General features: G+C 40.5%; 1 protein-coding gene across 1 annotated transcript in view; it reads right to left on the bottom strand.

Moving 5' to 3' along the window:
- The window catches only part of LOC135500177 (ankyrin repeat domain-containing protein 29-like), a 651767-nt gene that overhangs the window by 20866 nt on the left and 607456 nt on the right, over positions 1-23445 (bottom strand). The window lies entirely within an intron of this gene.

Here is a 23445-nt window from a genome sequence, read left to right as displayed (position 1 = left end):
GAGAAACTGGAAACTGGCGATCATAGAAGAACTCTATAGATAGTCCAAGACGAGTGCTGACCTGATCTGCACTGGTCAAAACAGCCACAGGGCAATCAAACCGTGCAATCAGAAAATTGTATTCGCTTGAGTTAACCGTTGATGAATGCATCAAACGGTCCTCACAAATCAGTTCTGTACAAAAACTGAAGACGAGACCAAAACGGTCAAACGCCGCTATTACGTGGCTCTAAATCAGATAACACTTGGATTACTACGGACAGTAAAAAGTTTACTGAACATCGCAATAATCATAATCTAATTTTATCTACATTTATCTATACATTTGGGCATTGTATAGTGGTTTGGATGTCTCCCTCAGTCAGGGTAAGACGCCTGCAGCCATTGCGACTCCCTCCGTCAGGGTTACGACGCCTGTCGGCCATTAGAAAGTGAAGTGACAACCGAAGTGACATTCTGAATGTCATCTACATGTTTATTGAAATACTAGAACATTGACGCTCTTATCGTGGATTACTTGACTAGTTTAGCGTGTTTTTGGTAATCGTCATTTTGAATGTTTAGTAACAATGGTAATAGAAGCTTTAGAATCACAGCGCGGATTGGTCTCTTTAATAAACTTCAAATGTCCAGTTGTATCTACCACTTTGAATTTACATCTGTAGTAGTTAGTCTGCGTTTGAAAACGCAAGTATCAAAACACCAGTCTTGATTACAGACCACCGTGGATGATTGGATGGTGTCCAGTAGAGGCCAATCACGGTGAACTATTAAAATGGATTAAATAATCATCTGTTAAAAGATTAACGCAGCGGGGAATGACAGGAACTATGCCTTTCCTGAATCTAAGGCAACGGTCATGTCATTGCTGCTGGAGCAAATATGTCTACAGTCTGGTACCCTGAGCAATTCCTTTGGGATAAACCTAGGTTCTTAATCGTAGTAGCTTCTTTTTGATTCAATCATCGAGCTTCCTTTTAATCTGTTGTCTCATAATTACGCCACATGTGTATGCTTTGATCGATAGTTTGTAGTAACAAAGTCAGTTGTAAAAAAGTTATCAGACAACCAAGTTCGCCATAAAATTGAGTCAGCAACTCCCCAGAAAAGTTGAAACCCCGAAGTGCGGTCTTTTCGACACCTGGAGATATACGACCTAAGTACAACACATCTCTAGGTTTTTGAAGAGTGCGATTGCACACAACACCACAGAATACTGACGGGCTGTCCTTTCGTAGCTTGTCGCTCCCACCATATTACTGTTGTATCTAAGTCCACCCCAACCTCAATTCTGTAATGTTCAGCACAGCCTGACACGAAGAAATACCTCGCATTTAGGACTCCGTTTCCCTGCGTGTTTAGCAACCTACCGGCACCAAACTGGAAACATTGATTTATCTCAATAAGACCTCCAGCAGTGAAAGATAACTATCTATGACAAGTGTCAATTAAAAGTGTTGCTGTCGTCACACGCTTACATTTGTTTGTTTCTGTGTGTGATTCCTTGAGCAAACCGCTTACCATTCCACAAGTGTAAGAGTTGTTCCCCAGATCACAGTCTCCATTACTGGAGCAATTATTACCATTCCACAAGCGTAAGATTTATTACCTGGAACATTGTCACTATTGCTGGTACAATTATTAATTATTAACAATTATTAACAAGACAGACACACTGTCGATAAGCAAATATCGAAATACAAAAAAAAAGAAACGACTAGATAGATCGAGGAGTAGATGATTTCAAGAGATTCAAACTAGTTATCTTATTCAACAATAACATACACATTGCCAACATATTTTTGATATTGCTTTATCATCTTATGATTTGAGAAAGCTTTTGGTGTGTTACCTTCTTCCCTTCGTCAACATCTGCGCCGCTTTCAATAGCATGATAGAGCATCTACGACAGCAAGGTGACCGTTGTGAAATGTGAGCATCAGCGCTGTCCATTCACGATGTATCAACAATCAAATTTTGAAATATCACAATACATTGTACACGTATACAATAAGATAAGAGCCAGAATTCGAGATCACTTTGAATAGATTCAATTTCAATTCTGTAACCCATGCACTACTTTAAAACTGCCAAATTATCGCGTCTTGTGATTCATCTTTCCAACTAACAGAGATTTCTGTAGAAAAAAATCATAATCATTTTGGCTGATCACGTAATATCTTTCGTTTTATCTATTGAACAAAAGGTGCCGCGTACTTATGGCCACCTATTACAACTGGAGTGGGAGAATGCAGGTGGATATAGACAGGTTGACAATCCAATTCCCAATTTCCCAATAATTTATGAAGCCGTATCTTTACAGTATGGTCAGGCGGGCTTAAAGTGATACTATGATGTGATTTACAATTTTGCGGAAATACGTCCGTTTTTAATTGTTGATCACAAATGTAAAGCTCAAATTTTCCATTTTTGATTAGATTTATTATAAAATCGCTGAATGTAAACCACCGCGACCGCGAAAATTTTCATGTTGTGACGTCATCAACGAAAACGGCATCGAAGCGAGCCGTCCGGGCGAGATTAAACCATCAATTTCTAGAAAATGTGCATTTCGATTCGAAAACCTTACCGATTTATGAGAAAGTGACGTAGTCATTTGTCAAAAACAGCTAAAACATTATATTGTGAAATTTGACACGAGTTACCCTTTAAAGGCAAATATTTTGGAGTTTTTGATAAATTCCTCGAAGGAGGTCAATAGTATTGGGTTATGATTCACAAATGGAAGATCAAATCCAAAAAATTACTTGTCAGAGGATGAGATTAGGAGAAAAATTGTTGAGAAAAAGACGACAGGCGTCGAAAATACGTCTCATATCAGCAAAATTGCCCTCTCATCTCTTTGCAATTTGTTATAAAAATCCATGATCAGGTTGTAATCAATGGCAACATACACTATAAATTGTTTCTGATGAGGTGACTCAAGAATGGACGTATACATCATAATTTTTTTCTGAGGTATAAGTCACATTGCGTGTTCAACAATATTGGAACGGTATACCTCACACCACTTTGCGCTCAGAGGTGTGCCAAAACAAGTGCATCGATGGGAAAATGAACCATTTAAACCATTAAACTAGAACCTGGGCTTCATAATCGCAAAACAATCAAATATCCCATTAAATAACAGTTACATTTAATTTGAAAAATTATAATTGACATGAAATGGGATTTCTAAACATATGAATATATAACCACAAAAAACGCGACGTTTAGCATTTGTTCATGTTTTTTTCGTTTTTTACCGCGAACGCGAAATAAAACATGATATAAAACTAGTTGTAGTTGGTCAAAATAGTAAGCTATAAGTATCCCATTAGATGACAACGAATGGAACCATGTGATACCCTCAGATGGTCAATTAGGCACCGACAACATACAAAACTTCTAACCACAAAAATATTTGATGATGTGGAGTAGAAAAACGCACTTCGAAAATTATTCTCAAATCAGTACCTTCACTTCTCCTCAAAACTGTCGAAAAGCAAAATGTGAATCATATCGTTTTTCATATAAATGTTATCTTTGACATTATATCTAAATAGTTTTATAAAGATCAGTGACTTTGAAGCACGCGTTTGCTTTAAGACGGGGTGTTTGTAACAGCAATGTTCAGCTGATCGAAAAATTGTTCAAAGTCCAGTTGTGGGGAATTGGTTGGGTGTACCTCGAGACCCGAGATGGGAGACCTCTGTGCCAGCGTGTGTCTAGCTGCCTGACTCTTTATTTGAAAGACTATATCAAGGAAAAAGGAGTAGAGTTTTGAGCGCCTTTCAATGTTGTGTCGGGTGGTTTCCTGCAGAACAAAAGCGGTTGAATCACATCCACTTTTCTTTTGGTCGGTACGCCCTCTGTTGCGGGCTCGAAAATATTTAGTTCGTTCCATCGGCATTAGTCTTGCATGAAGTTTAGTTGCTACACGGCGCAGACCCTTCTTTCGCTTTTCCTTGCCATCATGGGCACAAGATCGGAATTAAGAAAAGTACTGCACACATTCATTAACGTCACATGACACCTGAGTCCACCGTATTTCAAGACAGTGTACATCAGTAAGTATTTAAGTCGTGCACCCAGCCTTTGCTATATTTAATCTCACGGATACAGCGATTTAGTTCTTCTAATGTGAATGTGTGGTCAAGGCCATTAGGTTTTCCCTCCATAGCCTTCACCGAGCTATCAACTTCCCGTCTGAATGTCTCATCTTATTTTGCATACACTTAGTAGAGTAGAGATCAGCGAGGAAGCTTGCCAAATTGTTGGCTACGTCTTTTGAATTGTTGAGTGTTTTACACTTGAACCGCATCGGTGGTTAGGGTCTGTTTGTCGTTTGCAGACGACAGTTTTGCATTTTCTAAAATCTATTTTGCTCTACTTCGACCAAAACACTTATTCTTTGTAAAAATGTGTCTCCATTTCGGTATTTTGATTTCTTAGCTCAGCTCGAAACTCGCGTTTGTAATGCTGTAGAATATGAATTGTTGACTTGTATTGTTGGGAACGATCTAACATTTTAGGCAGATTTGTTAGTGTATTTCGATTCGAAGCTAATTGCCTAACAACCATAATCAAACCGCAATTAAGCTGTACGCACTCACTGATCAGTTTGCAATTTGTCATAAAAAGTCCATAATCAGGTCGTAATCAACAGTAAACTCAGAACAATAGAAGTCTAACTCCACTTTTGGTAGTTTTGAGAAAACGCCTGACAAAGTCTAGAGGTCATAAAAAAACAGCTGACCATGATTATCATCCTCATTGGCACATTTTGAAATCTTGGAACTTCCTTTGTCTATGCCAAAGAATCCATTTTGATTTGAATAACTGTATTAAAAAAAATTGATTGATTTTTTTCTCACAATTTGTGAATTGTGTGAGTTAGACCACTCTTGCATTGACAACTTTGGCATTTGAACTATGAATTGAGTGGGACTAAGTCATGTAATTTATCATAAAAATAACTTTAATTAACTAAAGTCAACCAGTTTAGAAAGTGGAACTAAATTCAATGTAGACCATTATTGCACAAAGAGATTTCACACTCTGGATTTCTGCTATTGGTCTAACTCAAAAATTTACAAAAGTGGAGTTAGACCACTATTGCCCTGATCGAGGGGCTCAATGTAAGTATGGCCAAATTACGTGTTCAACAATTGGAATTGTATACCTCACAACACTTTGCGCCTTAATATATATAGCTGTTTATTTCGTACTACAAAAAGTACATGAAATTCGTGGTGCATAACAAAGGTAGTGCACGGTGCAGGAAAAACAAATACACGAGAAATAACCCACTTAGGGGCCTAAATTACTTAAAAGTACATAGTTGTCTACAACATATACAATATTGCTACCTACCACTAATCACCCGATACACAATAAACTAATTATGTCAATAATTTCTGATCGATTTAAGATCTCATTGCCCGTATCCCTCATACCAAGTAACTCCCAGATGTGAACACCCTCCATTTAAGCAATTCATCATGAGCATAATAAACCAGCTGCTTTTGCATTAGATCCTGAGCCTTCCTATCGCATCCATATTTGTGACACAGATGAGTGAAAGTATTCCCAAGAGAGGACCGGCCACCATTAAGAGTAAGCATTAGACATTTCTGAATCAATCTATTGTTGAATTTCACGAGAAGATTAAGGAATTTGATAATCCTTTTCTCCAGGTGGTTAATGTTTGTCAAAACAAACTCATCGATGGGAAAATTAACCGATTTCTAATCTCTATAACCAAGAAACTGGGGTTCCAAACCACAAAACTATCAAATATCAAATTAGATAACAATTACACGAAATTAGAAAAATTTGAAGAAAACAAAAATGTGATTTCTAAACTTGTTGACGTTTGACCACAAACGACAAGATATATTTTGTATTTTTTCCTACAATTTTTGTTTTTTACCCCAAGCGTGAAATTAAATTTGCTAAAAAAGTCCTTGTAGTCGGTCAAAATTGACAAAATATGAATATCTCATCAGATGACAACTGGAACATTATGCTACCCTTTGATGGTCAATTAAGCACCGACAACATACTTAATTGCTAACCACAAAAATGTGTGATGATGTGGAGTAGAAAAACTAATTTCGAAAATTATCATTCTCAAATCAGTGCCATCACTACTTCTCAAAACTGCCGAAGGGTAAAAGATAAAACATATCGCTTTTCATATCAATGTTGTATCTGACACTGTATCTAAATAGTTTTATAGAAATCAGTGATTTGAATTTGGCGGTTGTTCTAAATCGGAGCATTTGTAATGGCTATCTTCAGGTGATCGAAGAAGTTCCAGTTAATGTGTGGAATTCGCTTGGGTCAACGGGTGACCCAAGAGAGCGCTGTCCCAAAATGCGTCTTTCGGAATGGGAGATGGCTTTGATATTGAAACCAAACGTTCCCTAGTTGCCTGACTCTGATATGGCCGAGCTGGGTCAATTATCGGAAGCCTCTTATCCACCTCACATATATGCACACGAACCTTACCCAAAGGAAGCGTTTATTCCAACTGCCAAAGTTGAAATTACCGACATTCGATGGGACTTGCACATCATTGAAATCTTTTAGGGCCACTATTGAAGCGGTATTTTCTCCGTGCAAACTACGCATGAAATACAATTACATCAAGGGGCAGTTAACGGGCACAGCAACTGACGCCGTTGCTGGTCTTCAACTTGAAAGTACTGGTAAAAATCCTGAAAGAACGCTTCGGACAACACCGAAAAATCATTCGATCACATGTGAATAACCTCTTGGAAATGCCAGGCCCAGCAGGGCATAATAATGCTCTCCGGGCATTCCACAACCGAGCAATGATGAGACATACGGTCCCTTGAAAACCACAACGTTTATGTCTACCAATGCGCTCCCTTTATCGTACCAATCATTGAAAAGAAACTACCAAAATTCTGCCGGGAAAAGATGGAAACTTCGAGACAACAGGATGCCTTTGACTTCAAGCGATTCATTAATTCATTGGCAGAACAGCTTGAGAACGTCGGAGAACGCGCGGATGCTCCTTTACATTCGGATAATACTCATAGGAAAAGTATGCAAATTCGAAATACAAGCCAGAAAGGAAATAAAGTTTCAGTGGATTCATTTGTAAGTGTTCCCGCCAGACCCAAGAAGTGTCAGTTTTGGAACTCCGGTAATTCTTGTTTTGAGTGTACACTATCGCCAGCTGACTGATACAGTGCCGTTTTCAACAAACGCCTTTGCTATAACTGCCTAAGAACCTCTCACATCGCTAAGGAATGCAGCAACCAGAGCAAATGTCACACTTGTGGTAAAAAATCCCACTGCAGTTTTCACGCATCTTTTAAACAGAAGTATGGAAATCCAAGTTACACAGTAATGTGCGCCATATCTCAAAAGTATTCAGACGTACAGAAAGCAGAATCTAAAACAACAAACATGAACTCTAAAAAATGCGCTGCCAACAGGCCTTCCTCACTTCTGTTGGAAACCGGATATGTTACCTTGCAGAATAAGGCGATCGAAATCAAAGTAGGAGTGTTGATTGAGAGAGGAAATATATATTCATACATTCGCAGGAACACAGCAGAAAAACTCAACTACATTAACTATATTAACAATCAGTCAGTGTTAATGCCTCGGAGGCCACAGTTCAAATTTTTTCAAAATATGTGTATATTACAAGATTGTAAAATGGGAAATGCAGGATAACATCTGCAAATCATCTCACCCCTCCCCGACTTTGAAATCAACATCTTACATTTGCAGATTTTCAAAGAATGACATCGGTCGGAATCGCCGAAGTCATAAAACCACGCGTACACGTTATGTGTTGTCATGCAATCAGCCACCATCCAAGAAATCTACAATTTGCCTGTCTAAGCAAACTGTTCAAAGACATCACACAGCAACCGAATCCATCAAAACAACTCATATTTTGTACTCATGAGTTGGCCAGGGCAACAGGTTGACCACAAAACTATCACCGCAACAATCTAGTCAAAACCTTAAGAAAACTACACCTGGCCTGACTAGGTAACATGTTAAAAGACATCACGCAGCAACCGACAAAACAACTCAAATGGTTGCTAATACTGACCACATCAACCAGCGTGGATGGAGAAGATGTAAGGAGTACAGACACACAGCGGACATTGAAAGCCAGTTAGCAAATAACTGCAGTGACGCTGAATTCACTACTGTGGATATCATGATTGGATGTGATCATGCTTTCCAGTTCCTAGAGAAGCGATTAGTGAAAGGGGACGGGCCGACAATACATTATTCAAATTTAGGGTGTTTTGTGTCAGGGCCATTGTTCCCCGTCAAATTCGAACACTCCATAATCGCATCAGCAGATCAAATTAACCAAAACGAGGAGAATAGCATGGAGAATAACGATCCGGAGATTCAAGTACTCCAAGATTTCGTCAAAGGCAGCACTATTCTACAAACATATGAGAATGATAAAAACTTCGATGAACAGTTTAAATCGGACTTTATGCAGAAAATCAGGTTCAATGATGGACACTATTTGGTCCCATTACCATGGAGATCAGACTACGCTGAGCTACTCACTAACAAAAGGGAATGCGAAGCCAGGCTACGCCAAGTCATGGCAAGACTACGTAAGTTAAACCTAATAACTATTCCCAAGCAGAGTCTTTCGAATAGCAAGAGTCTTTTATTTGAAAGACTCTGACCCAAGTAATGCAGGAAAACACTGAAAAGGGCTTCATTTCGGAGGACAACCCAGATGATGGTGAAACCGGTCACTACATGTACCTGCCGCTTTTTCCCGAACTTCGTCACAGTGAAACCACTCCCTTGAGAATCGTTTTCAGCGCCAGTAGTGACAGCCGATCGCTCAACTCATGCTTATATGAATGACCAAATATGTTACAGGATCTCAATGAACTTTTTATGCTCCTCCTGACCAAACAGATCGGTCTGTCTGCAGACATCGCTCGGGCCTTTTTGGCTATACAGTTACTAGAATCGGAGACGAAGTGGGTTCAATTCCTCTGGCACAAATAGAATGATGTCTCGAAAGAACTTGTTATGTGTAAATCACTGTAATACCGTGATATTCGGAAATGTTTCCCGCCCATTCGCCTTGGCTATTACTGTTCACAACCATCTGTCAAGTTAATACTCAAGTCGCCAAGGATATGTAAACCGAATCAGATCAGGTAGCATTGGATTATTTCCAGGAGTCTTGTTCAATCTGCGCCAATTGAGTTCAAACTCGGAAACACTCGATCAAAGAATCAGAGCGGAAGGATCATCGTGGGGGTGCTTGGATTAAAATGGAATACCAAATCTGACCAGATCCAAATCGCGGAAAAGGATCTCACCTCATCAGGAGAACTTACTAAACGGAAAGTAACCTCTCGGACCGCGTCAATCTTCGACCCGCTAGGTATTGTAGCACCGCTTGCAGTCCCTGCTAAGACTTATGTCAACGAACGGAGAGGAAATAAAACCTGGGATGAACACTTATCAATTACTGTGGCTGCAGCTCTTATATTTTGTTTCCTTTTGTTACCATGGTCACAGGTTACCTCTTCAGTCTACCTCCAGTCAGGTGCCTGTTCACTCACTCATGTTTTCTTTGTCTTTCAGTGTATATTTACACTTACAAATTAGTTCCAAGTTTTATTGCCTTCAGTATTGCAAATGCGGTCTAAGGTTTCATATTTTCAGAGGGTTTTTGTAGAGTGATAATTTCGGCACTTTTTTGTGCAACATCTCTTGTCTATTGAACCTTATGCTTAAACTTGATCACTAAAACAAAGGAGTCTGGGCTTTTGCCAATGTAGCTAGGAGGAGTGTTCTGTTACGATACTTTCCTCCTTACCTAATTTCGATTTTCGTACTTCCCAGTTCAAGTTTATAGTCATCACGAGGTAAATACTTTACTTATTGTTTATAGCACCCTCAAGTCACATCTTGACTGACTGGCATTATTTCCTTTCTGAATTATCAATGTTTTAATGATGCCAATGATAAGCATCTTCAACTTATGACTGACCTACATTGTAGATACGCCCCCTTTACTGGGCCAGGATTTTGGTCTCAAAATTACATCATGTATATATGTTTCAGTAACATTCAAACTGGGCCTAAATGATCTTGACCATTGCTAGATTTGTTTCCTTAAGTTTCAAGTGTCATTTAATTTGGATTTATGCTATTTTAGAGCCTGTGAAATCACAGAGCCAGCCACATGTAATGCGTCTAGCTTAGTCCAGATGGCAGCACTGTATAGGCTATGTTTTGATACTTGAATATCTACATGAGTCATCTGTAACCTCAAGATGCTATAGCTTCTCACTTTATGCCAAAATGTAAGACTTTGCCTTGTTTTGTAATTGCAGTTTTTTACGGCACTTGTTGCTGTACTACTATGATGTTCGAGAATAAAGGACACATCAAGTGGCAGTTAATAGAAAACCTCGTAGTTAGCCTTGAATCTTGAGCTGCAGGATTTACAATTACCGAAAGTCAAACGTGGGAAACCATTTAACAGGATTCCCTTTCTCTCACGCACATGCTATCTATTTCATGCTGGTTTGGATGTGACACCAGCAAACCGTTACAAATCGTAATATTCTGTGACGCATGTTCTACCACCGCCATTGGCTCAATCGCTTATGCCAAACAGAACAATGAAGTTGCCCTCATCGGCTCGAAAAACAACGTCATCTCGGAGAAGAATGCGAATTTTCCAGTCCCTTAGCTGGAACTGATGGCCATGGTCTTAGGAGTAAATTATGCAAAGACTTTGCGAAATGCCTACAGCACTCAGTATGCAACAATCCAAGCGATATAATGCACAGACTCGGAGATAGCACTTTATTGGCTCCGATCCAATAAAAAAATGAAGCAGTTTGTACATAACCGCCTGCAAACAATACGTCAGAATTCAGACGTGGCTTCTTGGTATCATGTGTCAACCAATGAAAACGCTGCCGACATCTTGTCAGGTCGTGCGATACATCAGAAACTGAAGGATTCATCATGGCTACAGAGACCTGCATGGCAACGCGGAGGAAAAATGGATTACGAATCTTCAAAACGAACACTATTAAAGGTTAAGGATTACGTGGAGGATGGAGCAAATAGGGAGGAGCAAGCTGCCCTCTCTACCAACAAGCTGCCCTCTCTACCCACAAGCTGCCCTCTCTACCCACAAGCTGCCCTCTCTACCCCGGGAGGCTAACTAATTCAGACGTCAGCTCAGACAGGAAGTTACCAATTTCACTTCACTCCCAAAATATACTACGGAATTCCATGAGATGACGTCACTGGTTCCCGCCGTCAGTACATCACACGTTTTTGAAATTGGAGCAAATAGGAAGGAGCAAGCTGCCCTCTCTACCCACAAGCTGCCCTCTCTACCCCGGGAGGCTAACTAATTCAGACGTCAGCTCAGACAGGAAGTACCCAATTCTCCTGCCTAATCATGCCTACATAACAACGCTCATCATCCGGAATGCCAAGCACAACGTGGTACACTACGGCTTAATTATGGTCCACCATGGCTTATCTTCGGGAAAAATACTGGGTCACATGGAATGCGCTCAACCGTTAAAAAAACCTACTACTAGGGAATAGGTGCTGAGGTGTACGTGTCTATACAGTATACTCAAATCCACTGTCAACAGGTGTCAATGTATAGAGTAATTAAGCCGATAGCACAAAAGATGAGCATTAATTTAGGCAAAAGTCATTGAAGAGGTGTGGAATTTATGGTTGTTAGGTGTAATTATATACGTGGTAATTGCAAGGGGTATACACAGTATCAATTAGGTTTATGCCTGTTTCGCCTATTCCTGTTTCGCCTATTCCTGTTTCGCCTACAAAATTCCTGTTTCGCCTATTCCTGTTTCGCCTATTCCTGTTCCGCCTGTTCCTGTTTCGCCTATTCCTGTTTGGCCAATTTTCTGTTTGGCCTTTTTCCTGTTTGGCCTATTCCTGTTTCGCCTACTTCCTGTTTCGCCTACTTTCCAGTACCCCTGGAATAAATCGACTCTCCCAGGGGGAACCTTAGGGGTGCATGTCCATTTTATGGGGAAAATGTGAGGGGACAATTGGATGATGTTAACGATGTGATTACAATTTGACTAATCAAATGCCATCAACTTTGTTAACAAACCATGCCATGACCGTTTTGAAAGAGTCACCTTGAAAGCGGGGACAGTCCGGGACTTATTTGACCATATGATTATACTGACACACAGTAAAAACTAATAGATTAAGTAGAGTAAAGCAGTCGCTTATTTTATAAAAACAGGAATTCATGAGTTTTTGATAAAAATACATAATACTGTACATTCTCATAATCATTTTATAAAAATCAGCCGTAAAACCCATGTCATATTAAAGAAAAATGTAGCTATAGGTATTCTTTCTATTACGAAGCCAGTTACTGACTAAGACAAAAGAAAGAGAATCCACAATATAAAATGCAGGCCTAAGAAACCTTTCTCAAATCTAATGAAAGGGTAAAACTTTCTTACTATTTTATTTTTTGCCTTTTAAAATAAGCTAAAACATAAGCCGATGTAAGCTATGTATAATTTTCCAAAGTTATTCCGAATAATACTGAAATTATTGACATGTCGCTCAATCCATTATTTCAGACTTTATTCTTAATGATAACCTTGAACACTATAGACGGTTCATATTCCTACGTCTGTAGGGAGGTTAGCAATACATTGGTTCATATTCCTACGTCTATACATTGGAATAGGCGAAACAGGAATAGGCGAAACAGGAATTAGGCGAAGCAGGAATAGGCGAAACAGGAATTAGGCGAAACAGGAAGTAGGCGAATCAGGAATAGGCGAATAAGGAATTAGGCGAAACAGGAATAGGCGGAACAGGAATAGGCGAAACAGGAATACACCATCAATTAATCACTTTTTTATGGTTTCGTATGCTAGAGCTGCATAGGGCCTAGCTGGATGCACTGCATGAGGAGGCATGGCATCAATGACATGGAATTCTTGCTGAAAAGCAAGATATTTTCGCGGCAGAGTATATTTGCGAGCATGACCTATTCGCAAAATTTGGAAAATATCCTGCACGCGAATTTTTTTTCGATCTATAGTATCTCGTGAGGTTTCGGGAACAACACCAATACGAACTTATACCAAACAAAATGCCAAAACCGACATCATTGAAATTAATGACGCCATTCTCGTACACGACAAGTACACCAACATGAGGAACTGAAAACTGGCGATCAGAGGAGAATTATATAGAGAAAAACTCTATCCCTTTCCGGAAAACTGTGGGACTTAAGAAACCCCAAAGCTTAACGATGAGATAAGGACAAAGATCACTGCTGTTGCCCGATCGCGTGATGTCCGTCTATTTTATATCCAGAAGGCAGTTAACAAAGCTGCTGCCGCAGTGGCTAGGCTAGCATCGCATATTCAATTCTCATAGAGAACATTGACAAACAGAAAAAAGTCAAAATCGCTTCCGATGCTTTGGCTTTTCTTGGGGGTATACGGTAAAAAAAGCAACGGAAAAAAAGACAACGGAAAAAAAAGCCCGGTAAAAAAGACAACAGGTAAAAAAGGCAACGGTAAAAAAGGCAACGGAAAAAAGACAACAGGTAAAATGAAATGGCCAGGGCCATTGTGCTCACCTCATGTGGAGGAAAGATGGATAAAAAGCATGGTATTGTGTCATGTAGTGTTAGGTTTGATGTAGGTCCAGGCAATTACAATTTCCCCAAAATGGCCAATTTACAGTACATTCGACCTCTGTGACCTTGAAAAGTAGGTCAAATCAAAGAAGACCCGGGTGACACATTGAATGGTTGTTAGAATTAGATGTACCTATGATATAAAATTGGTGCCAATCGGGCAAGTCATTACGAGGAATAATGGCATTTTGAAGAATTTAGGATTTGGCCCCCTCCCTGGAGGCCAAACGGCAAATCAGATCGCACCAAACTTCGGTACCTGAGATCACCTGACCAAGGGGTACATGTGTACTTAATTTGTGATCAATAGTCATTGCAGTTAAGAAACGTGCCATAGTTACGGCCTGACGGCGAATTTATGCCATTTGACCTCTGTGACCTTGACAAGAAGGTCAAATTGAAAACCTGTGTGACATATACTGTATGGTGGTTAGATGTACCCATGATATCAAATTGGTGGCAATCGGGCAAGAAGTTAAGGAATAATCACATTTTTAAGGTTTTTGGATTTTGCCCCCTGGTGGTCAAGTGGTGAATCATATTGGACCAAACTTCGGTCCCTGAGATCACCTGACTAAGGGGTAAATGTGTACCAAATTTGGTATCAATAGTCATTGCAGTTTAGAAACGTGCCATCGTTACATCCTAACGGCCAATTTACACCATTTGACCTCTGTGACCTTGAAAAGGAGGTCAAATCAAAAACCCGGAGGATATATGATGCACCTTTGCTAGAAGTACCTACCATATTTTTTTTCCTGGTGGCCAAACCATGAAACGAATCGGACCGAAACTTGGTCTCCAAGGTGTCATTACATAAGGGTACATGTGTACCAATGTTTCATCTCAATAGCTCTAACAGTTACGAAACGTGCCCTGCTAACGGACGACGGACGACGACGGACGACGACGACGACGACGACGACGACGACGGACGACGGACGCCACGGTATGGGATAAGCTCACCTCTGCTAAGAGGTGAGCTAAAAAGCAACGGTAAAAAAGACAATGGGTAAAAAAAGCAAGGGAAAAAAAGACAACCCTCAAGGTAAAAAAGACAACGGGTAAAAAAAGCAACAGAAAGAAAGACAACCATCTAGGTAAAAAAGACAACAGGTAAAAAAGATGACTACTATCAAAGAGGACCCAATTAACTTTCACACTACAGCCAAATTAGTTGTACTGATTTACTAGTATTCAGTATTGCCTCATTTCCAGAGGAAGGGTTCCATCTTATTAGCCAACAAAGCGTCATTAAAGGGAGGAACATCATCGCTCTAGGGCTCTAGGCATGATAGGGCTGTCGGAGTGCCGGCTGTGCAGTGGAAACATCAGCGCCTGTCACCACACCTCCGAGGTCCCGTGTTCAATTCCCGGTCTGTCCGGCACTTTATGTCATAGAGTGGGCGGTTTCCTCTGTCGTATCCGGTTTCCTTCTACATTGTACATATACATGTTTGCTTTACAATTGCCCAATATGATTTGAGAGATAATAATGTCCAAGTTGACGCTCAGCTCTCAACTCAATATTTTTTATCATCGCTCTATTTGGCGAGTGTAGGCCCGTCCTTGGTCGAACACCATTTTGGTTGGAGAGATGCGCCTGAGTTTTTACCAATATGTAGATGGTTGCCTTTTTTTCCGTTGCTGTTTTACCCGTTGTCTCTTTTACCTAGATTGTTGCTTTTTTTCCGTTGCTTTTTTGACCTGTTGTCTTTTTTTCCGTTGTCTTTTTTACCTGTTGTCTTTTTTCCCTTGCTTTTTTTACCTAGATTCCTTCTTGGGTACGCACACCAGGAGCTCTCAATAAAACGTAAGGAAGCAATAAAGCAAGGTCTCAGGGCCAAGTATCAAAGCCTTTGCCAAACAGGTATAATCCCTGTTACCAACAAATCATTTGGCGACGCCATCTCCAAGGCTATAAAAGAGGCCAAACAGGTCGAGGAGGTGACGAAAGACTCATACTCTTTGTCAAAAAACTACTCGTGGAAACCGCGGGGAAAGAGTTTCCATCACGGCCACAAGAGTTACCAATCCCGTCGACAATACAGTGGTAAGTTCCAAGGCGGAAGGGGAAAGAAGCCCTACTCCCATAACAAGAAGAAACAGGAGGACGGAGAGTAAAGACAGAACGCTTACCAGATCAGGTAGGTCCTCAAAATACTTCTCAGCTTGATATTGACCATAAAGTACAACTTCCTCCAATTATGCAGTACTCAATGAGTTCATTGAGCAAACCGTTAGAAAATCGGAGTCCGATATTCGCCATTTTGAAGCAGGTAGAATACGACATTATTTTGAAAACTGGAAGGAATCAACATCTGATCCTTTTCTCTTCAATATAGTCAAGGCTACCAGCTTGATTTTGATGGAGATCCGCCTCGAAAAACTAGGGTGCCATCCCAAATAAAATTTAACAGATAGGTAACTGAGGCCATTAATGGTGAAATCAAATATCTTCTGAAGAAGAAAGTGGAGGAGGTGACGGAGAATGATAGTAGAATGCCACCAAGAGCCCATGCAGTTTATTTTCCAAATTTTTCTGAGGCCAAAGAAGGATGGAATATATAGAATGTTCCTTGATCTGTCCATCTTGAACAGGCATTTGATGTATGTCCATTTTAATGAAACGGCCAGGGGCCATTGTGCTCACCGTATACATCTTTTATTAGGCAGGATCATGCTTAGTTTAGAGGTGAATATGGTGAACACAATCAGGCATGAAGACTTTTTTTAGATGTGTATTGATGTCAAGTAATAAGACAGGGCAGTATATATAAGTTTATGATCCAACCAATAATTGTCTATGACATCAACAAGATCAATATCGTGTGATTGCTAAGAGTCCCTGCAATAAAAAATTCATCGAAAAAAAGTCATTAATAAGCGAGATATTGCACGTCCTACTTTTTCAGTTTTGACCCCCTGGTGGCCAAATCAAGAATCAGATCAGGCCAAAATTCGGTGTCAGAGGCAGAGTTCGACTGTAACCCGAGGTTTGACTCGGTCGGGTCGAGCTCCAGTCGAACTTCATTTTTTCCGCGGGTACCGACCCGAGTGACGTCATATCTGACCTAGTTAGCTACTCGGGCTCAACCCTCGATGGCATGAGCGTCGAACTCAGCAGACTCGACAATAACCACGTGACAAAATGGCGGCCTCGAAAACGTAAGGGATAAATTCGTGATTTTTACATTGTTATATCCAATATTGTGTACTCCTGTAATAACGCTGTAGATAAATATTGATAGTTGTACCACCGACATGTTCGGAAACCAGATCGGGATAAAGTTCGGTCAAAAGTGTCTCGAACACCCCCCTTCCAACTCTGAAGTGGGCTCTGAAGTCCTGCAAACTGAATTGCGGGATAACATTTTCTGCAAATCCAGTTATTTTGGGCTCCCATTTCCTTCTGGCGAACAAACATAGTGTCCATAAATGTTCTTGACTTGTCAGCTCTACATCTATTGTACTATTGGGAAAAATGAAGTCTAAAAATTCGTATATTGCCGCTATATCCGCCATGTTTAAACAAACCAAATCAACCCGAACCGACTCGACTGCGTTCGCGTGCTACCCCTACTCGACATGCGCATTTAAGGCATGATGTCATCGCCTGAGGAATTCTAAGCCGACCCTAGAGTTACAGTCGAACTCAGCCAGAGATTATCTGATGTAGGGGGTTACATATACCAACTTTCAAGTTCATAGCTTTAGCAGTTAAGAAACGTGCCATAGTTACACTCGAACGGTCAATTTACGCCATTTGACCTCTGTGACCTAGAAAAGGAGGTCAAATCCAAAAATCATAGGAAATGTGATGTATCCTTGCTAGGAGTCCCTGCCATAAAATTTTATCGAAAACAATTCACTCAAATAGGCAAGATATTGCACTTCTTCCTTTTTCCGTTATGGCCCCCTGGTGGCCGAATAAAGAATCAGATCAGGCCAAAATTCGACATCAGACGTTATCTGATGTAGGGGGTTATATGCACCAAGTTTCAAGTTCATAGCTTTACTGGTTAAGAAACGTGCCATAGTTTACACTCTAACAGCCAATTTACGCCATATGACTTCTGTGACCTTAAAAAGTAGGTCAAATTGAAAACCCGTAAAATATGTGATGTATTCTTCCAAACAGTACCTACCATAAGAATTTTATCGAAAACAAGTCACTTATAAGCGAGATATCACACTTTTTAGATTTCCACTTTTGGCCCCCTGGTGGCAAAGTTAGGAATCAGATCGAACCAAAATTCAGCGCCAGAGGCTATGTGATATAGGGGGTTATATGTACCAAGTTTCAAGTTCATAGCTTTAGTGGTTAAGAAACGTGCCATAGTTTACACTCTAAGTCTAATGGCCAATTTACGCCATATGACCTCTGTGACCTTGAAAAGTAGGTCAAATTGAAAACCCGTATAATATAAAATGTATATTTGCTATGAGTACCTACAACAAAAGTTTTATCGAAAACAAGTCACTTATAAGCGAGATATCACACTTTTTAGATTTCCACTTTTGGCCCCCTGGTGGCAAAGTTAGGAATCAGATCGAACCAAAATTCAGCACCAGAGGCTATGTGATATAGGGGGTTATATGTACCAAGTTTCAAGTTCATAGCTTTAGTGGTTAAGAAACGTGCCATAGTTTACACTCTAATGGCCAATTTACGCCATATGACCTCTGCGACCTTGAAAACAAGGTCAAATTAAAAACCCGTATAATATAAAATGTATATTTGCTATGAGTACCTGCAACAAAAGTTTTATCGAAAACAAGTCACTAATAAGCGAGATATCACACTTTTTAGATATCGACATTTGGCCCCCTGGTGGCCAAACAGAGAATCAGATCGGACCGAAAATCAGTGTCAGAGGTCAGCTGACCTAGGGCATTCTGTGTACAAAGTTTCAAGTTCATAGCCCTAGCAGTTAAGAAACGTGCCACTGTTAGGATACGACGACGACGACGACGACGACGACGACGACGACGACGACGACGACGACGACGACGACGACGACGGACACAGCGCTATCGTATAGACTCCCCTTACGGTGAGCCAAAAAGGTTGATTAAAATTAAGAAAATCACATGGGAATCAGATATATTCATGAATATAATGTAAAAGTAAAAAAATTACACGGGAATCCCTGATCAAGATGGTGCTATGGAATAGAATAGATACAAGGTGAGTCAATAAAAATGATTTCCAAGATAGCCACCTAATGATATGGCACCAAATAAATAAAAAATCAAGAAAATGTAAGGTACAAGTCAGAAAAGACAAAAGTGAAAAGATAAAAAAAATAATAAAATAAAAAAAATATTTTTGGCCGTCCTTGACCGGGGTTTGAACTCACGACCTTTGGATTGCCACAACACGAAAAACACGAAACATGCAATTTCGGCCATATCTGTGTCTGCGTTGTGACCTCTGTGACCTTGACAAGTAGGTCAAATTAAAAACCCATATGATATATGATGTATCCTTGCTATGAGTACCTACCACAAAAGTTTTATCGAAAACAAGTCATCAAGCGAGATATCACACTTTTTAGATATCCACATTCGACCCCCTGGTGGCCAAATTGAGAATCAGATCGGACCGATATTCAGCACAAGACGTTATCTGATATAGGGGGTTATATGTACCAAGTTTCAAATTCATAGCTGTGGCGGTTGAGAAACGTGCCATAGTTACACTGAAACAGCCAATTTATGCCATTTGACCTCTGCAACCTTGAAAAGTAGGTCAAATTAAAAACCCGTACGATATATGATGTATCCTTGCTATTAGTACCCACCACGAAAGTTTTATTGAAAACAAGTTATTGATAAGCGAATTATCACACTTTTTAGGTATCCACATTCGGCCCCCTGGTGGCCAAGTTGAGAATCAGATCAGACCGAAATTCAGCACCAGAGGTTATCTGGTATAGGGGGTTATATGTACTAAGTTTCAAGTTCATAGCTGTGGAGGTTGAAAAACGTGCCATAGTTACACTGAAACAGCCAATTTACGCCATTTGACCTCTGTGACCTTGAAAAGTAGGTCAAATTAAAAACCCGTATGATATATGATGTACCCTTGCTATGAGTACCTACCACAAAAATTTCATTCCAAACAAGTTATTAATAAGCGAGATATCACACTTTTTAGATATCTACATTCGGCCCCCTGGTGGCCAAATTAAGAATCAGATCGGACCGAAATTTAGTGTCACAGGTCATCTGACCAAGGGAGTCCTGTGTACAAAGTTACAAGTTCATAGGCTTAGCGGTTAAGAAACGTGCCACTGTTTTTGAAACAGGATACGACGACGACGGACGACGACGGACGACGACGGACGACGGACACTGCGGTGTTGTATAGACTCCCCTACGGTGAGCCAAAAATGCAGGGCCTTAAGACCGTTGTAGTTTTGATGACGCCGTGTTGCTATCAATGCACAGTTGATATCAAAGATGCGAATCATTGTGTGCCTATACACAGAAATTCACAAAGATATTTAAAGTTTGAGTGGAATGGAAGATTATTTCAGTATACATGCTCCCCGAATGGGCTTGGCCCGTGTCCAAGGCTATGGAAAAACCTAATAAAACCGATTATGGCACGCATAAGGCAGCAAGGTATCCCATCGGTCATATATATTGACGATCTGCGGCTGAAGCTAGATATGACACTGGCATGTGCCAGAAGTGCAATGATGCCTACTACAATACTAGCTGACCATAGGTTAATTCCCCATCCCATTAAGTCAAGATGGCCACCAATGCAACAAAGGGAATTTATTGGATTCATAATTGACTCAATACTTATGGCGGTTTTCCTCACACCACAGAAAGTGGAAAAGGTCGAAGCCATATGCTCAAGCCTACAGAGAAAAGAGAGGCCTACTATAAAATTACTTGCTGAGGTCATCGGTACTTTGGTGTCTTGCTTCCCCGGGTGATGTATGGCCCACTTTATTACGGACAGTTGGAAGCTAAGATGCAGGCTCTCCAATTACAAACTGGCGACTATGACAAAAAGACTTGCTTGACAGATGGGGCCAAGGCAGAACTCACATGGTGGGTATTTAGCATGACCGGGCCAGTAGGCCTACTGCTGATCTACTACGCGAATCTCATGTGATCCCGCTCGTGATTGATAGTTCGATAGAATTAAAATCAACCTTCAACTTACAGGTAAGTCTCGGTTAATCAACTATAATTCAAATGGCCAGCTTGAGGACGAGAGACAGAACGCAACCGTCTCCACCTCTCGCGGGACTACAAGAAACAATACTTTATAACGCTGGTTTATAACAGGTGAATACCAATTATGGGGAGCCGAGGCCTATGTTACCTCTATTTCCAGGGGTCAATGAGCTCCCCACTCCCGGTGGTCCTCTAATTAACCCATGGAAACATCAAAAAATAAAAGCTCTGTGATTAGTTACTGACAATCAACATAAATATCGATGACGTCACTCACTATCACACGTTATTTTTTCATTCGCATATGATGATAAACACTTAACATTTTGAGTTTCCTTTTGTAATCATATGAACATCTAACCCAAGCCTCCTTATAAGTACATGCATGTGGTCACTCCATGAGTAATAGAGTGCAGGAGCTGGCCCCTGTGAAAAGTTAGTTGACCCAGCATTCAATTACTGACTTTAGGAATGAAACATTGACGTCGAAGTTCATCTCCAGCTAATTCCCGAGCATAGTATCAGTGAGTTATAACTGTAGTAGTTAGTCTGCAGTTGAAAACGCCAGTATCAAAGCACCAGTGTTAATCACAGACCACCCAGGATGTTGGGTGGTGTCCGGTACAGGCCAATCCTGCTTTAGCTGGTCACTCCCACCACAGTCCCTGGTTCTCACCATGAACTGGTTGCTTGCAAGCACAGTTTCGGTGCGTCGAAGGGGTGAAGAGTAAGATTTATCCGTTTCTAGTCTTCTGATAGAGTTCGATGACGAGGACGATGAAGGCGATTCTCACAGCAGCTGGTGTGTAGTGGTAACAGGCCGATCTGCAGCATCCGAGGAGTTCCGCCATGACGCACGATCAGGTATGATATTCAGTTCAGGTTGTTGGTGAGCAAGCGAATAGACAAGTTGATTTCCCCTCTGATTTGCATTGGAGCCCTTGTTCGTATCCTTCGAGTTTTCAGACGCGTTGGATGTTTTCCTTATGAAAGGCAAGTCGGCCTCATCAACCATGGTCCTATGGATGCGGGGAAGCTTTGGTTTGACATCATTTTCATCATCTGCCTCTTTGTTTGATTTCAGGCACATTGCATAACTTCCGCTTTTACAAAGGTTCTGAATATCTCGATCAAGGGAGTTCTGTTTCGAGCGTAAAGATTCCATATTTTTCCGAATGTCATTTAAATCCCTGCTCGTCTCTGGCATCTCGATCACACTGACGTCTGCTTTCAGTTGCTTCAGATCATTACGAAGTTTCGAGACACCCGAATGTCCTTGCTTACGTTCAAATTCAAGTTTTATTTCGTCTCGCCTTTGTGAGTTATGCTTATCACACTGTTTTCTAAGATTTTTTGTTTCCTTTTCCCTTTATTTCACAGATTTATTTATTGTTCATGTCTAACTCAGACTTAAGGACGCTGTTTTCGTATTGTAAATCGTTAAGTTGAGTCTGCAGACTGTCGTTAACGGCGTCGGTTTTTGATAATTTTGAGCAGAAGTCACGATAGCATTGTACGATAGTATTTCGTGATTACATGCAGTTTGTTTGTTCATGTTTTTGCACTGCTGTAACGCAACCGAAAACTATGAGCTATAAACCACATGTGAATGATCGAATAACACAAACGCGGTGTTTAATTAACTAATCATCGCAATTATCGATATATTCTACTGATCAGGAAGTATCTACAATGCTAAACTTTGGATAACAAGTCGTAGCTTCTTACCAAGATTTAATGGACATTGCAAATTGTGACCTTATATGTTTACCTCTTTGACTTTTTGGAACTTTAACTTTCGAGGCGCCACAGGATTCAAAATGGCCATTGTTTTCCTCTCGGAACAGCGGCAGTGCTACATGTATACAGTCATTTTCATGTATATAACAATTTAATGAGTATTCTATCGAGAAGCAAATATCGAAATATATAAATGGATAAGAGTCTGAGGTGTAGATGACCGCAAGAGTTATCCCATTCAACAATAACATACATCGCTTTATTATCTCACGATTTTAGAGCGCTAAGTTAGGATGAATGGGACGTTTGGTGTGTTACCTTTTCCCCTTGGTCAACCTCTGCGTCACGTTTCAATAGAGAATCTACGACCTGTGTATCAACAATCTTTTGCATAATTATGATACTTTTCTCTTATGTTTTGGTCACAGAGTGTGTGAATTGCGGGTTCAAATTTATCGATGGCGGACATTTCGTTTATCTTTTTATACCCGTCAGCTGTTGCCATCTAGTGTCAAGTCAGATTCGATCGGCGCGCCATCTAACGTAGGAATATAGAGTATTGTTTTGCACTGCCATATTGGCCGTCACACGTGGTCACGACGTAAAGGAAATGCATTGGGAGGTGGCCATCAAAACGTTACGCCGTGAAGTCACGTGAAGAACATCCATAGAAAATGCTACGAAGTCGAAAACACCACACGTAGGGCTAGTAGCGACGACTTACGAAATCGATTGAAGTTACGAGTGCTTCGTGAATATGACGCAACTCG

The sequence above is a fragment of the Lineus longissimus genome, chromosome 16 (genome assembly GCF_910592395.1).
Source record: "Lineus longissimus chromosome 16, tnLinLong1.2, whole genome shotgun sequence".
Lineage (NCBI taxonomy): Eukaryota > Metazoa > Nemertea > Pilidiophora > Heteronemertea > Lineidae > Lineus > Lineus longissimus.
This window is presented reverse-complemented; position numbering and strand designations above follow the sequence as displayed.